This window comes from Triturus cristatus, chromosome 11, assembly GCF_964204655.1.
Source record: "Triturus cristatus chromosome 11, aTriCri1.1, whole genome shotgun sequence".
Classification (NCBI taxonomy): domain Eukaryota; kingdom Metazoa; phylum Chordata; class Amphibia; order Caudata; family Salamandridae; genus Triturus; species Triturus cristatus.
Window position 1 is genome coordinate 31,246,483 of NC_140594.1, and position 16,502 is coordinate 31,262,984.

The 16,502-nt window shown below is 41.7% G+C and overlaps 1 protein-coding gene across 2 annotated transcripts in view; it reads left to right on the forward strand.

The window, feature by feature from the left end:
- ADGRD1 (adhesion G protein-coupled receptor D1) overlaps window positions 1–16,502 on the forward strand; it is a 1,181,274-nt gene that overhangs the window by 331,397 nt on the left and 833,375 nt on the right. The window lies entirely within an intron of this gene.

Genomic DNA, 16,502 nt, shown 5'->3' on the forward strand with positions numbered 1-16,502 from the left:
GCCATTTTTGTCTTGTCAAAGAAGGAAGGCGGCTCAACAAAACATTGCCCTGGCTGAAGAAAACAATGCGAGCCTACCAAAACTGCAGAACTTTATTGTTTAATCGTTGACACACTGGCTTCGTCTGTGCCCATGTGTGTTCATTCCTTGTTGGAGCCACCACTTGGCAAACTGTGTCCAACGCCGCTGCGCAGTCAGCTGAGTCAAGGAAGGAGAGTGTCAAACATTCACGTGGGTGGGGGGCACGCCCCCAAAACTCACCTCAGTCAGTTGAACCATGACCCGGATAACTCTGGAGTTGAGCATACTGTTTACGTTTGCTGTTGTACATCCAAAGGTGGTACGTCCTCTTCTCAGGGCAGAGATGGCACCAGGCGAGGTGACACCATGGTCTGTTGTTTCACGACCAATCAGCAGCAAGCCTTGACAAGGGTTCCCTTTAAAGGGGGGTTGATTGTCACGGCCCTTCCCCTGCAGGTTCCATTTGAAACAGGAGGACGTCAGTCTGGGGTGTCTGCTGTCACTCAGACTTGAGGGCAGCAGAGTGGTGGGGACCTGCTGGGCATGCGCAGATCTACTGAGGAGGAGCTGTGGGGCCTGTGTGGGGGAACACAGGGAATGTCGTAGTGGTCGGCGAGGAATCACCTCTACAACTGGCCACTATGGAGGCATGCAACTTTAACATGCACGCGGCGCACGCGGCTGCACGGTCCATGGGCAGTTGACTGCATTGATGTCCTGATGAACAAAGGGTGCATGAGTTACTGCAACAAGAGACAGACTGATGCGTGCACTGATGCCTTGAGGGACACAGGGTGCATGCACTAGTGTCACAAGAGACAGACAGTTGTGTGCACTAATGTTCAGACTGTCAAAAAGTGCATGCACTACTAGTACAAGAGAGACACTGATGCCCTGAGGCACAAAAGTTGAATGAGCTAATGTCACAAGAGACAGACTGATGCATGCACTAATGTCTTGAGGGACAACAAGTGCATGCACTAGTGTCACTAGAGACAGACTGATGCATACACTAATGTCTTGAGGGACAACAAGTGCATGCACTAGTGTCACTAGAGGCAGACTGATGCGCTGGGGGGGCTACATGTGCATTCATTAGTGTCACTAGCGGCAGACTGATGCGCTGGGGGCAACATGTGCAGTCAGTAGTGTCACTAGAGGCAGACTGATGGGCTGGGGGGGGGCAACGTGCATTCACTAGTGTCACTAGAGGCAGACTGATGCGCTGGGGGGGCTACATGTGCATTCATTAGTGTCACTAGCGGCAGACTGATGCGCTGGGGGCAACATGTGCAGTCAGTAGTGTCACTAGAGGCAGACTGATGGGCTGGGGGGGGCAACGTGCATTCACTAGTGTCACTAGAGGCAGACTGATGCGCTGGGGGGGCTACATGTGCATTCATTAGTGTCACTAGCGGCAGACTGATGCGCTGGGGGCAACATGTGCAGTCAGTAGTGTCACTAGAGGCAGACTGATGGGCTGGGGGGGGGCAACGTGCATTCACTAGTGTCACTAGAGGCAGACTGATGCCCGGGGGGGGGGGGGGCAACATGTGCATTTACTAGCGTCAGAAGAGACAGGCCTGTGCACTGATGTTTCAGATACTGGTTCAGCGCCAGGACACTCCTCCGAGTAGTTGGGCGCTTTAGTAATCCTGATATTCATTCATTAATTCATTCAAGAAGGAACTTTCTGGGATGATGGAGAGTGTGAACGGCAGGACGGGTTACCAGGGGGATGCAGTTTCTTCTTCGGACTGAATGACCTTGGGAAACAGATCATTCAAGAAAACATCCTTTACAATTGTCCGAGTAATGTCTACAAATATACAATAAAGTAGAATGTGAGCCTACTATGGAACGTACATTCCCGCATCTCTTACAACGCTACAGCCAATGACATGAGTAAAGCATCGCGTGTGCCCCGAATGTTGCATCTCGCAATCAGTTTGCAGTCAGTTTACGGAGTGAAACATCTCATATGGTGGTCACGTGGCCTCTACAATTAGAACTGAGCTGACTGCATGAGTTTACAGACTGAAATATACAATTCATTACCAGTGTTGAGAAAGGGGAGGGGCAACTTTAACATGCACACGGTGTACACGGCTGCATGGTCCAGTATCATACAGAAGGGAACAGACAAGTGAGCGAGCCCTGGAATTAAAAAGGCGGTGGGCCTGGTGGGAATCCGAAGTCTGGTGGAAAATAGGGTTGTTGCCAGTAGCCGAATGGGGGGGTTGTGGTTGTGGTGCTTGCATCAGGGGTTGGTGGTAGCCAGATTGTTTCCCATACTGGGGTCCTGAACCCTCGTCACTGCTAGAGTCGCTCCTCTCCTCTCCCGAGCTGAACGTCCAGTTCTGGGGGGTGGGTCTGAACCGTTGTCATCTCTCTGCCTATTGTGGGGCTGGTTTATCATAATGTTCATCAGTGACATATGGGTATACAGTCTCTTTACTGAACTTCTGTACATCCTTCTTAAGCTTTGTCAGCTTGGATTGTGTGAGGTATTCTTTGTATTCTGAATGGTCCTTATTGATTTCTTCTTGAAGACCGAGAGTTGTACTGTTGTCTTTAATCTACACTCGCTTTGCTGGATCTCCACAAGAAGGGCATCTGCTAGCTGTCTGGCAGTGTTAATAATAAGAATGAGCCAATCCTTTGTGCACTTCCAGGCGATGCTGGACCAGTTAATCCTCAACTCCTTGTTCACATTAATATTTGATTTTCTCTCCATAATAGGTAGAACCAGTACTACCGGCCATTTGACAGAGTAAGTCATGGTGGCTTAACCCCTAAACATTAATTAATTATTGTTTTCCATTCCACCTTAGTGTAGGTAGTTTTTTAACTTTAGGTCCTGACGAATCGCCTCTAGACTTGTAGAATTGCGAAGAAACATGTTGACCAACCACACTGAAGAGCGCCACACCTAAGACATTAACTTAGCATTGCGCCTTTCCTCTTTATTTTAATCAGGGCAGGAGACCCCACAATTAAAGTTATTTTTGCTGGTACTCCCAACCCTGTTTTAGCTCACATATACATCACACACCACTTATTCATTTACACTCACTAAAATCTCTCACCCCCACGGCACCAAACGGCTATTTGGAAAAAGATCTCCGCCAAAGCACCCCTCATCGGGAGCCCGTCAGGCATTGCAGCGTCGGCCAGACGAGGAGCAGCCCGATGATAAAGCGTGACACCCAACTGGGTGTGTGAGGGCATTACATTCCAAAGAAATGGATTCCCATCTCTTTGACTCTGTAGCCTACTGTCCTTTGTATATTGCTGAATTGTAGATCATTCAGGAACAGCACAACTTAAATTTTCATATTACAATTATGTTTGATTCACATCTATTATGTTCTTATTAACTTTTAATTGTCACTTCTGTTTGGCTTACTTGCGGAGCAAATCGTCCTTCCGATTTTTGATAAACGGGTGGACAAACGATCATAAATTCCCCCATATAGAGGCCATGCCTAACCCAAGACTTAGAAATGCAATACTGAAATTTAGAGTTGGTTTGAACCCATGCAACATTGATTGGAAGGTAAAATCCGCAATGACGAATGAACAGGGTCAGTGTACATGTAGATTACAAGTAAAAGGTAGCGGCCCACATATTTTGATGGATTGTTTGTGGTTCTTAGAAGAACGGATAACATTTTTTTAAAAAACTTTTAAGGCTTTTAATACTATTAGTAGGGACCAAACACTTAGGCTGTTGATAAATATGAGATTTTAAATGTGACATGTGCAATAGGAAGGTTTTTAATTGCAATACAGGAGTTGCTGGAGGAATTGGCAATATAATTTGAAATGGGCATGGGGTAGAAACATGACTTTACCCATGACCTAGGGATATCCTGTAAAGGGTGTATAAATGTATATTTAATGTATAGGCGACCCTTTTCCTACTTGGGGATGAACCAAGAGCTTCTTATAGGTTGGCAGAGTTCCCCTTGTATATTTTACCAGGATTTTTACTATGTTTTATATTGTTTTTATGGGCATAGTGGTTGTATAATTCACATTTAAATGTATGAAGTGTGGCATTTTTTATGGCTATATTCACCAAATATAAATATGTATAACAACAACTTCTGTTTGGCATCTATTAGTTAATTTGCCGGGAAGGGACCGCTGATAACTGCTTTATTGTCCATAAAATTACAGAAGATATTAAAAACTGACTCTGTGTGTCCATCGAGTTCTGGAAAAAGTGGTTATATTGGAAGGGAAATGTTGGTAATGCGGCTTTGAATTAATTCATGAGATATCTCGTCCGACCAGTAAACTGGTCATTGTCGAATGAGACCGTTTCTCAGGGCCTTTTCCCTGATGTCCGGGGTGATGGGATGAGTGTTTCCGTCTATCTTAGGTTGATAGATGCAAAAAGAATGAATGGAATTGTATTAGCTAAAAAAAGGCCGAGTGGTTTATAAATGTTACCAGAAACCCAGGATGGAAATATAGCCACATATTACACATGTTGCTAGTTATGTATTTGTCCACACTACATGATTCATAAATTGATATCAGCGCTCTTTAGAAAAATGAGGAGCATTTGAAAGTCATCCGTTAGTATTCATTGTTTGGCTGAGACTGAAGAGATATCTCTCAATGTTTAGAGAAATGTGTGTTTTTGTTGGAGATAATGTGCTAATATTTAAAATGTGTTTAATGCGACAATGTGTTGTTGCAAAGATGAGGCAATCCAGGAAATGAAAAGATTTATTCAGAGCAGCTCAGCATAACATCTTGTGGGCAGAACAGCAACAGTTATCTAAAGTGCAGCCAAGAACACCCAGGACCAACATTCTCCTGGAGTGTAGAATGTACAACAAAGCATAACATGGCATGTGCAGAAAACCCATGCGATACACGCTAATATCACATCATAATGCAACATGGGTATTATAATCAGTCAAGTTTTAAATGAAAAGTGCATTGTAAGGAAAATTGAAAATGTGTATTCGAAAATTTGCTTTTCATTTCTAGTGCATTTGACACTAAAGAACATGTTTAACAAGATATATAGGGCCCGATTAACAAAGTTAAACGTACACTTTTGTGTAAGTTTACTCTTTTTCGGTATTTACAAAGAAGCAATTTATTAGTAACTTTATGACTGTGGAGACTCCAGGACAGGCCAATTTTTTATGGGTGGGGTTATCCGCAGGCGGAAAGTTACTATTAAATTGTTTGCTTGTAAATATCGAAAAAGAGTAAACTTACGCAAAAGTGTACCTTTATATTCGTGCCCACCAAAAATGAAATAAATTGTATTGTGGGACAGTGTAACTTTCTGCCAATAGGGTTTTGTATTTGCAATGCTTGTTTTCATGCACCTGGAAGGGTTTATTGATAGATGCTTGTAGCAATGATGGGCCTCCAACGATGAGATTGTAAGATGTTCACGTTAATGATGTGAGAGAAGCACTGTCATTGTGAAAGCACTTTTTTTTACCAGCACTTAAAGATGAAACACAGTTTTAACCATCCATTTCATTTTTTTGTTTGTTCAGGGTAGTAATATATCCTGAAAATTAATTTAGGGATGCAAATTAGGAGAAATAAACCATAGTTAAGGAATCTTTTTTTTTCAACACAAGGTTGAACTACTGGCAAACATTCAATCAAGAGTCTTATCAGCATTCATATATGAATATATTCACTGAAACAAAAAGGGGCACAGTACAGATACAGCTATGTGTTAAAATGAGATAAGATCAAACGATTAGTACTTTTTCAGCTCGATGTGGATGACATATTGCTAAAACTATGCTTAAAACGCCATATAAAGAAGCCGCTGTCCATGTAAAACTTGGGAAAAACCGAGAGCGGCTCTCTAAGCCTTAAAGGGTATAAGTGTGTTTAAATTTCTTTCCAATACAGAAAAAAGACAACTGAACGGAACTACACCAAATTTGGCAAAAAGTTTGAACTTCACTCAAAAAGCATGCTTTTTGTGATTTAGTTAAATCTGTTCATCCATTTTTAAGAAATTAGCATAAAAGAGGTGCTGGATAGAGCAAGAAGGAGTTAAATCCTTAGATTTATTTAGACTGTTGGTGTCCAGATATTCTCTTGTCGGCCAATTTTAAAGGAGACTAGTCAATCCTGATTGGCTAACCACAACATGGCCAATATCTTGTGGCACCCATTAAAACCATGATCAGTGACATGTTCCTTGCGACCTGGAAATAAAAAGAAAATATATAAGGGGTCAGGGTGAGCACACACTGACCACCATGCCACAATATTCACAAGCCATTACAGGACTCAGGGACATGGTCTCCATTGAAATGCATTGTAGCAAATGCCAGGTTTTGAGGGTCACAAAAGGGGGCGTGTTTCAGGATTTATGACAGACTTTAGTCACAATATAAATCATTCGTTTGGTGGTATGCTCATTTTAAGAACTCTGGTGACTTCACAGGTGATTTTAGTCTGTGAAAAATGCTACATTTCTGCCGGGAGTTGATGAACCAGGTTTGAGAGAAAACTTTTTTCTCTTGTGATTTTAACATAAAGGTTACGAAAGGTGCACCAGGAGCTAAAATGAGAGCACATTTTCTATTCGCCCACACTATCTTCCTTAGCCACGGGAGAACAAGGGGGTATATGTACAAGCCTCTATCGCCAGAGGACAGTCACTATTAACAACGTTCCTGTGACTATAGGGGCTTTGCCTTATTTATAAGATGGCGTTAAGCCACTTGACGTGGCTTGAAGCCTCCTCGTAAATAAGGCGCCCTTTCACACTGTACTTAGCGTGAAAGGGGAGGGCAATGGGTGTTGCCGTGGGCGTTCTGCCGCAACACCTATTGATTTTGATGCGGTCTCCTATTTACAAGAGTGGCATAAACAAGAGGCAGCGCATAAATTAAGACCAGGGAAAAGCTGGTCTTCACATGGTGAAACGAGGAGAAATGCTTTATTTCTCCTCGTTTCTGCTGTTTCTATGTGTGCTGCATAAGGTAGCGCACATAGAAACAGCAAAACGCCAAGAATGATATTTTATGTGCAGGAAGGTGTCCTTACAGGAAGGTGTCATTACAAAAAAAATGACGATTTACAACTTGTATGTGTGCTGGAAATGCAGCACACATAGAAGTTTCAAACTGCCATTTGTAATTGTTTATGTGCAGGAAGGGACACCTTCCTGCACATACATAATTATTCCCTCAACAACGGCAACCTTGCACTATGGTGCAAGGGTGGCTGCATTGGCGCTACGCAGCTTAACTTAGCACCAGCGCTACAGAAAACGCAGGCATGCGCCGTATCTTTGTAAATACGGCTCATTCCTGCATTTTCGGAATGGCTGAGTGTGGTGTTAGCATTTTGTGCTTAACACCACGCTCCGCGCTCCGCAATTCCCTTGTAAATATGCCCCACATCTTGATATTCCAAGTAAAACATGTTCTTCCAGCAGCGCCAGCAGCCTGTCAGTTGATTCCCCTGTGTTGTACTGCAGTTCACCACAGTCTTCTATGAACGAGACCAAGCGTTCTGCATTCGTGACAGAAGTGAGGCACGTCTGAATGCCATCTTGATTGAATCAAAGCTGTCAAACTGAAAGCATTTCTTTTAGAAATGAACACAATCAGGGGGTTATCTTGTCATAGAAATTATGGTTAGTGATCTAGAAACCTAACATGAGGACACCTGAGCCATATTATTAAATCGTTCTGAAATGCAGAGAGAAATATGTACTTTCAACAGAAGCGAAGTGTCAGTAAAGTCGCTAGGGATCGACCACAGCTTCACCAAAGACTTCTAATGAACCACTTGAGCACTAACATTCTGTATTCATGACACACTTGTGGCACACGTGCACGTCATCTTTATGGATTAAAAGCTGTAAAACTGAAAGGAATCTCCTACAGAGGGTACTTCAGTAATTGAACAAAATGAGGGGTTGCTTTTTGTCATAGAAATTATTGTTAGTGCGCTAAGAAAACTTAAATGAGGACACGTGTCTATGGGGCATATCAACAACAACCGGCGATAATTATCGCTCAGCGCTCTTAGCGTGAGGATAATTATCGCCGGCTAGCGTGAATTTTTATCGCTGAGATAGCGTGCTATTAGCAACGCTTATCTCAATAGCGATAAAAATCTACACGCTAACAGGCTAACGTGAGATTATCGCTGGAAACCCAGCGATAATCACACGTTACCTTGTTGATAGGGACAGGAAAACTTAGCCATGATATCCTCCTTCCATAGGATATCATGGCTAAGTCTGAAAATTAGCAGACGTAAAAAAGCAGCGTTAACCGCGGTTAGCGCTGCTTTTTTTGTCTCTAACAGGGTTAGCGACATTCTTGATAATAGGAGAAATGTCGCTTAGCGACATTTCTCCTATTATTTTACTCTGGAACGCCCCCTTTGCATCTCATTAGAGATGCAAGGGGAAGCGTAGAGTAAAAGGGTGCTAACATGCAAATTGGCGTGTTAGCACCCTGTTGTTGATAGGGTGCTAGTTTTATCTCTGCTTTTTTGGCTTTTAAAGCCAAAAAAGCAGAGATAAAGCCCTTGTTGATATGCCCCTATGAGTTTTCAAACATTTCCCATCCTTTACAGTAAAACATTCAGACATGCAGAGTGAAACGCACTTACAACACTGGCAGCTGCGTGTTCTTAGAAATCAACTACAGCGTTGCCACAGATTTCTAATGAATAACTAGAGCGCTAACATTGTGTATTCAAGGCATAAGTGGGGCTGTACCAAACATAATTTTTTGGGAATTTAAGCTGTTAAATGTAAAGTCTTTCCTGAAGAGCTAGCTGAAGTAAATAAGCATGGATTTTTAATATGGGCATGAACCCAGCAGGTTTAAAATCTGAGCGTGGTATGTGTTTTTATTAATTTGGGGCATATCATATTTTAAAGGGCTAAAACTAGTTAGAGAGGTGTCTGCATATATACAGCATCCTCTTTTCACATCTGTGTACTTAGCCTACCCATCTTCTTAGACACCTAATAACTACCTAAATTTACATATATTATCTACTGGCGGTTGCCAGTAGATAGTTATAGTTAGGACCGTGTTTCCATAGGAAATCTCAAAATTCTATTTTGAATAACTTTGGCGCCGATTGACGAATCCTCGCAAAATTTTCAAAATAGGTGGGGCGCTCCGCTCCTTCCCTGAAAGTCTCGGGGGATTCGTCAAGCGGGGGCTGAGAAAAAGGGGGGGTCCCAAAACGCGTTTTCCCCATGCATTTTTCCATAGGACCTTTAGTCCAAGCTGCAGCCCGAACGGCTGAACAGAATTACTTGAAATTTGGCAGAGAGGTAGTCCTCAGGTCAGGGATGTGCCTTTTGCAGGTCTGGTGTAAATCTGTTCAGTATTTCCTGAGAAAATAGCATTTAAATCAATATATATATCTATAGGCGCGCTCCGAGCGCGTACCGTAAGCTTACCGTACGCGCACGCTGCCGTGCGCGAGCGCGATTCTGATTGGTTGTTAGATCTTAGTAAACATTCGAATCGGTCGAAACCAGCAAGTGTCGGCCGCCATTTTGTCTCTAGCAGTCTGAGGGGGTGAAAAACAAAGGTGGATAACGTGAAAAGGGGGCAGGCTGGACAGTTCCTGACCCCCTAGCCTTGGTCAGGGGGTCCCAGAAGGACCCCCAAGGGCAAAAATGTATTTTAATATTTTTACGAAAAATCGCGGAGTGCGCGTAGCGTACGCGCACGGTAGAAACGGAAAAATTCCGCGAGCTATGTAACGTGGGCGCGCGGTGCGCGAAGCGCACCGTGCGCGCACCGTACGCGCACAGTGAAAAAACTTTAAAAAAATAAATAAATACATAAATTAGCATTTAAAAAACCGTACAAATTCACTGCAAAAACCATAGGTTTCACACACGTTATAGTTACAAATTAGCATTTAAAAAACCTTGCAAATTCACTTAAAAAACCATAGGTTTCACACATGTTATAGTTAGCTGGGCATTTCACTCGTGAAAAACCAATGAAATTCCCCCGTTATAGTTAGGTCAGATAACTATAACTCGCGCGCCCGCAATCCAGTGCTCATGAAGTCACATATTACATCACTCATGACATGGTCAGTGGCATTACTCATGACATCACCGATGACATCATCCTTGTGATAGAGTGGCGGTCGCGCGAGTTATAGTTATCTGACCTAACTATAACGGGGGAATTTCATTGGTTTTTCACGAGTGAAATGCCCAGCTAACTATAACATGTGTGAAACCTATGGTTTTTTAAGTGAATTTGCAAGGTTTTTTAAATGCTAATTCCTAACTATAACGTGTGTGAAACCTATGGTTTTTTCAGTGAATATATATATATATATATATATATATTACCTACTGGCGGTCGCCAGTAGGTAGTTATAGTTAGGACCACGTTTCCATAGGAAAACCTCAACATTCTATTTTGAATAACTTTGGCGCCGGTCGACGAATCCTCGCGAATTTCTCAAAATAGGTGGGGCGCTACGCTCCGCTCCTACCCTGAAAGTCTCGGGGGGATCCGTCAAGCGGGGGCTGAGATAAAAGGGGGGTCCCAAAACGCGTTTTTCCCATGCATTTTTCCATAGGACCTTTAGAACGAGCTACAGCCCGAACGGCTGAACAGAATTACTCAAAATTTGGCAGAGAGGTAGTCCCTAGGTCAAGGAAGTGCCTTTTGTAGGTTTGGTGTAAATCTGTTCAGTAGATTCTGAGAAAATAGCCTTTAAATCAATATATATATCTGAGCCCGCTTACGGTACGCTTACCGTACGCTTACGGTAAGCGTACGGTGGCGTGCGCGAGCGCGATTCTGATTGGCTCTTAGATCTTAGTAAACATTCGAATCGGCCGAAACCAGGAAGCGGCGGCCGCCATTTTGTGTATTTCACTCTGAAAAAAAAGAGTGAAAACAAGGAAAGGGGGCAATGAGGAGAGTTACAGACCCCCTAACAATTGTAAGGGGGTCAAAGAAGGACAGAAAAGTACAAAAAAAACATTTATTGATTTTAAAAAAAATCACGGGGTACGCGTACGGTGAGCTTACGGTAAGCGTACGGTAAAAAAAAAAAAAATAAATAAATGAAAATCAGATTTAAGAGTTTAGAAATTAGGGAGCTCTAAAAAGAGCTGTTGTGTTTATGGAGTCATTTTTTTAGTGGTACCTACAAGTAAGTACCGATGCAGAGTCTAAGGTTCAAGAGGAAGACTCTGTTCCCTTCATCATTGAAGTGCACACCATCTCCTCTATAAATGTCTTGCATGTCGTAACGCAAGTTGTTGTGGTAAATGGCACCCATACCATAGTCACGGAGGAAAGCAGAAACAGATTTGTTGACGTGCTTTCTTGCTTTGTCAATCTGTGGACAGAAATGATTGGACCAGTTCCATTTTTGCCTTTGGCATATGTTGGAAAACACAAAGGCAGTTTTAGGGAAAAGTGTAAACAGTTGTGCAAAGGTGTCCTTCATAAGCATTTCCAGACCTACCCCAGTCAAAGTGCCTAGGTCATTGCCACCACAGTGCACTATTATGAGGTCAAGGTGTTGGATTTGAATGAAGGATTTCACCAATGGCATCAATTGGTGCCACTTTAACCCTCTCTGACCAATCCATTTAATGTCTACATTTGGCAAAGCAAGGTCTCTCACCATATCTGTTTTCTCTGCAAACTTTTCACTCCAGAAGACATAGCTGTGCCCTACAATCCACACTGTGAACATCTTCAAAGGAGAACTGGATGCACTCAGGAGGTGTCTTTCAGTAGAATGGCAATATGAAAAGAAAGACAGTTTGGAAATGGAGGCATACATATTTTTTACAAAACAAAAAGAACTGATTGGCTGTTTCATACCATTCTAGAAAAAAAACTAGGCTGTATGTGAAAATTAATAGAAGCATGTTTTGTATTGGTACAAAAAAATGTGTAACCAAAGAACAGTACTATGGATTTGCTGTTAGGTTTGAAAAGTCAAGCACTCTTGCTCTGTGGAATTGAAACATTGTGTGTCGAACTTCTGACCTAACTGCACACAGCAGTGTTCCATGAGCTGTTGCTATGGTAGCAGGCAGAAGTCAAGTTGGGGGAAGGGTACTAGGCAGAAGTCAAGTTGGGGGAAGGGTACTTTTGGAAAAGGGTTGGTTTTCAACCAATAGAAATGTGTCATTACATTTGAAAAAAAGGGGGAAGCACTGAGATTTGAAACTTACATGTATATGTGTGGAAAAATAGAGGGAAAGTTTGCCATTATCTGGTTCTGCTGAGAGGAGAGAGGTGAACACAACAGAGATCCTGGCTCTGATAATCTGCTGTTTGAGTGTCACATTTCTTTCACAACTAACTAATTTTAAAGGTGAGTTTACAGTTTGAGAGGGGATGTATGTGGTAACTTAAGAAATGAATAATAGAAATGGGAATTGTTTTTGTTGTAGTTACACATGGTGGTTTCATAATGTGTCAGTCTGTAAAAGTGATTTTCACTTGGCCCGAAAAAAAAAGAGCATTAAGTGTGCTTTCAAATTGGCAAAGAAATTTCGTTTTGGCACTAATGTGAAAACATGACTCTGTGTGCATAGAAGAATTATAGGCAGAGATTTATTGCGTCTTGCTCTGGTGATTTCACAGTTGCAGTAGATGGAAAGGGGGAGCGAATTTTTGGGGGAAGAAGCAGAGGCTTAGCACACACCCATGTGCTTGCCATGTATAGTCATGCACAGTAATTAGAAGCGAGTGGGGTTTTCAGGTTTAAGTCTGTAATGCAAATACATTCAGCATCAGTAAGGCTGGTTGCCCCTGCTGGAGTGTAGGCAGTCACAGAGAATACACACGGTGGTGCTCTGAAAAAAAAACAGCTTGGACATGTGCATTTAAATAAATTTAAAAAAAAGGTTTCAGAATGTGTCAGTCTGTAAAAGTGATTTCAAATTGTAAAAAGAGATTTTCACTTGGCCCGAAAAAAAAAGAGCAGTAAGTGTGCTTTCAAATTGGCAAAGAAATTTCGTTTTGGGACTAATGTGAAAACATGACTCTGTGTGCATAGAAGAATTATAGGCAGAGATTTATTGCGTCTTGCTCTGGTGATTTCACAGTTGCAGTAGATGGAAAGGGGGAGCGAATTTTTGGGGGAAGAAGCAGAGGCTTAGCACACACCCATGTGCTTGCCATGTATAGTCATGCACAGTAATTAGAAGCGAGTGGGGTTTTCAGGTTTAAGTCTGTAATGCAAATACATTCAGCATCACTAAGGCTGGTTGCCCCTGCTGGAGTGTAGGCAGTCACAGAGAATACACACGGTGGTGGTCTGAAAAAAAAACAGCTTGGACATGTGCATTTAAATAAATTTTAAAAAAATGTTTCAGAATGTGTCAGTCTGTAAAAGTGATTTCAAATTGTAAAAAGAGATTTTCACTTGGCCCGAAAAAAAAAGAGCAGTAAGTGTGCTTTCAAATTGGCAAAGAAATTTCGTTTTGGCACTAATGTGAAAACATGACTCTGTGTGCATAGAAGAATTATAGGCAGAGATTTATTGCGTCTTGCTCTGGTGATTTCACAGTTGCAGTAGATGGAAAGGGGGAGCGAATTTTTGGGGGAAGAAGCAGAGGCTTAGCACACACCCATGTGCTTGCCATGTATAGTCATGCACAGTAATTAGAAGCGAGTGGGGTTTTCAGGTTTAAGTCTGTAATGCAAATACATTCAGCATCACTAAGGCTGGTTGCCCCTGCTGGAGTGTAGGCAGTCACAGAGAATACACACGGTGGTGGTCTGAAAAAAAAACAGCTTGGACATGTGCATTTAAATAAATTTAAAAAAAAGGTTTCAGAATGTGTCAGTCTGTAAAAGTGATTTCAAATTGTAAAAAGAGATTTTCACTTGGCCCGAAAAAAAAAGAGCAGTAAGTGTGCTTTCAAATTGGCAAAGAAATTTCGTTTTGGCACTAATGTGAAAACATGACTCTGTGTGCATAGAAGAATTATAGGCAGAGATTTATTGCGTCTTGCTCTGGTGATTTCACAGTTGCAGTAGATGGAAAGGGGGAGCGAATTTTTGGGGGAAGAAGCAGAGGCTTAGCACACACCCATGTGCTTGCCATGTATAGTCATGCACAGTAATTAGAAGCGAGTGGGGTTTTCAGGTTTAAGTCTGTAATGCAAATACATTCAGCATCAGTAAGGCTGGTTGCCCCTGCTGGAGTGTAGGCAGTCACAGAGAATACACACGGTGGTGCTCTGAAAAAAAAACAGCTTGGACATGTGCATTTAAATAAATTAAAAAAAAAGGTTTCAGAATGTGTCAGTCTGTAAAAGTGATTTCAAATTGTAAAAAGAGATTTTCACTTGGCCCGAAAAAAAAAGAGCAGTAAGTGTGCTTTCAAATTGGCAAAGAAATTTCGTTTTGGCACTAATGTGAAAACATGACTCTGTGTGCATAGAAGAATTATAGGCAGAGATTTATTGCGTCTTGCTCTGGTGATTTCACAGTTGCAGTAGATGGAAAAGGGGAGCGAATTTTTGGGGGAAGAAGCAGAGGCTTAGCACACACCCATGTGCTTGCCATGTATAGTCATGCACAGTAATTAGAAGCGAGTGGGGTTTTCAGGTTTAAGTCTGTAATGCAAATACATTCAGCATCACTAAGGCTGGTTGCCCTTGCTGGAGTGTAGCAATGTAAATATGTGTACTGTATTATAAAATGGTTTAAAAATATTAATACTTTTTTCTTTTTTTTCAGATCGATATAGAACATTTTTGGAAACTACAACCATTTTAAAAACTATTTTTTAAAAAAACAAATGAATAAATATTTTTTTGAGTGAGTATGGTAAGTCAATAATAATAATTGTAGTCTCTCAAGGACCTTGTAATGTGATAAATGATTTTTAGTGTTTTTTTAAAAAAATAAAAAAAAGGTACGCTTACCGTACGCGTACGGTAAAAAAAAATAAAAAAAAGTTTTTAAAAACATATGTAAAAAAAAGATGAAAGATAAGGTTGGCTCTTAAAAGAACCGTTGTGTTCATGCAGGGACAGAGGAAAGAAAGATTGGGAATATTAGACGGTACGACAAGTGTGCTGATCTATTTTACTGTTCACCAGGGAAACACTGGTCTCCCTATAAGTAATTAGATCGTGACAAGTGGCGCACCGTACTTCAACCCTCGCAAACCGAGGGTTAATTTCCAGAGGGCCAGCAAAAGGAGATTCTCCCCCCACAGATGAAGGGCTCACCTGACCTGCAGAAGAAGGAGTCTGCCCTGCAGGTGATGGTCCAGGCTGAGCTGCTGTGGATGTACTGGCTCGTCTTTCTGAAGAGTTACCTCCAAAAAGATGACCATGTGTCCTTCTGTGTACTTCCTGGAGGTGTCTCTTCATGGTGTGATTCCCAAAGGAATACTTCCTGTTAGGATTACCTCTAGAAAGTACACGCTTACACAGCTTGCAAGTAACTAAGGGTGCATTCACCTTTTGCTGGCCTTCTGGAAAAGTAAAATAATCCCAAACATAAGAAGGCTTTACTTTCCTCGCTCTCTGCCTCAAGACAGTGCTGCTGGTGCTAGCATCACTCTCAGAAGAGCTCTGCTGTTCTGCCATCGTATCCCAAAGACAAACCAGCTCCTTCTCCCAAGGGATCACAAGCAGAAATGAGGGGAATGGGTGTGGTGTAGGAGAGTTCTAGAACTGAAAGTAGTTTCAACCAATCAAAAGTTGTGTTTCAAGATCACATGACCTACCGTACGCTTACGGTACGCTTACGGTACGCTTACGGCAAAAAGTACGCGTGCGCGTAAAAAAGACACGCGCTTGCGCGCATAACAGTCACTCCCCGGCACTTCCGCGTAACGTACGCGTGTTGCGTAAGCGCGCACGCGTCCCACGCGCAGTACGCGCGGCTACGCAAAGTACGTAACTATACGCAAGCAGCGTAGATAGATTACGGGCGTTGCGTAAACCGTACGCTTACCGTGAGCTTACGGTACGCGTACTATAAAAAAAAAAAAAAAAAAAAAAAAAAAAAACTGGAAATAAATTTTACATGTTTATTTTAAAAAATATATATAAAAAAAATATTTAAGGATTTTAAAAATTTAAGCATAGTCTTTATAAAAGATAAGAAAATTAAATTAAAAATATGTTTGAAAAAAATGAAGAATAAAAAAAAAAAATAGCATTTAAAAAACCTTGCAAATTCACTGAAAAAACCATGGGTTTCACACACGTTATAGTTAGGAATTAGCATTTAAAAAACCTTGCAAATTCACTGAAAAAACCATGGGTTTCACACACGTTATAGTTAGGAATTAGAATTTAAAAAACCTTAGAAATTCACTGAAAAAACCATAGGTTTCACACACGTTATAGTTAGGAATTAGCATTTAAAAAACCTTAGAAATTCAGTGAAAAAACCATAGGTTTCACACATGTTATAGTTAGCTGGACATTTTACTCGTAAAAAACCAATGAAATTGCCCCG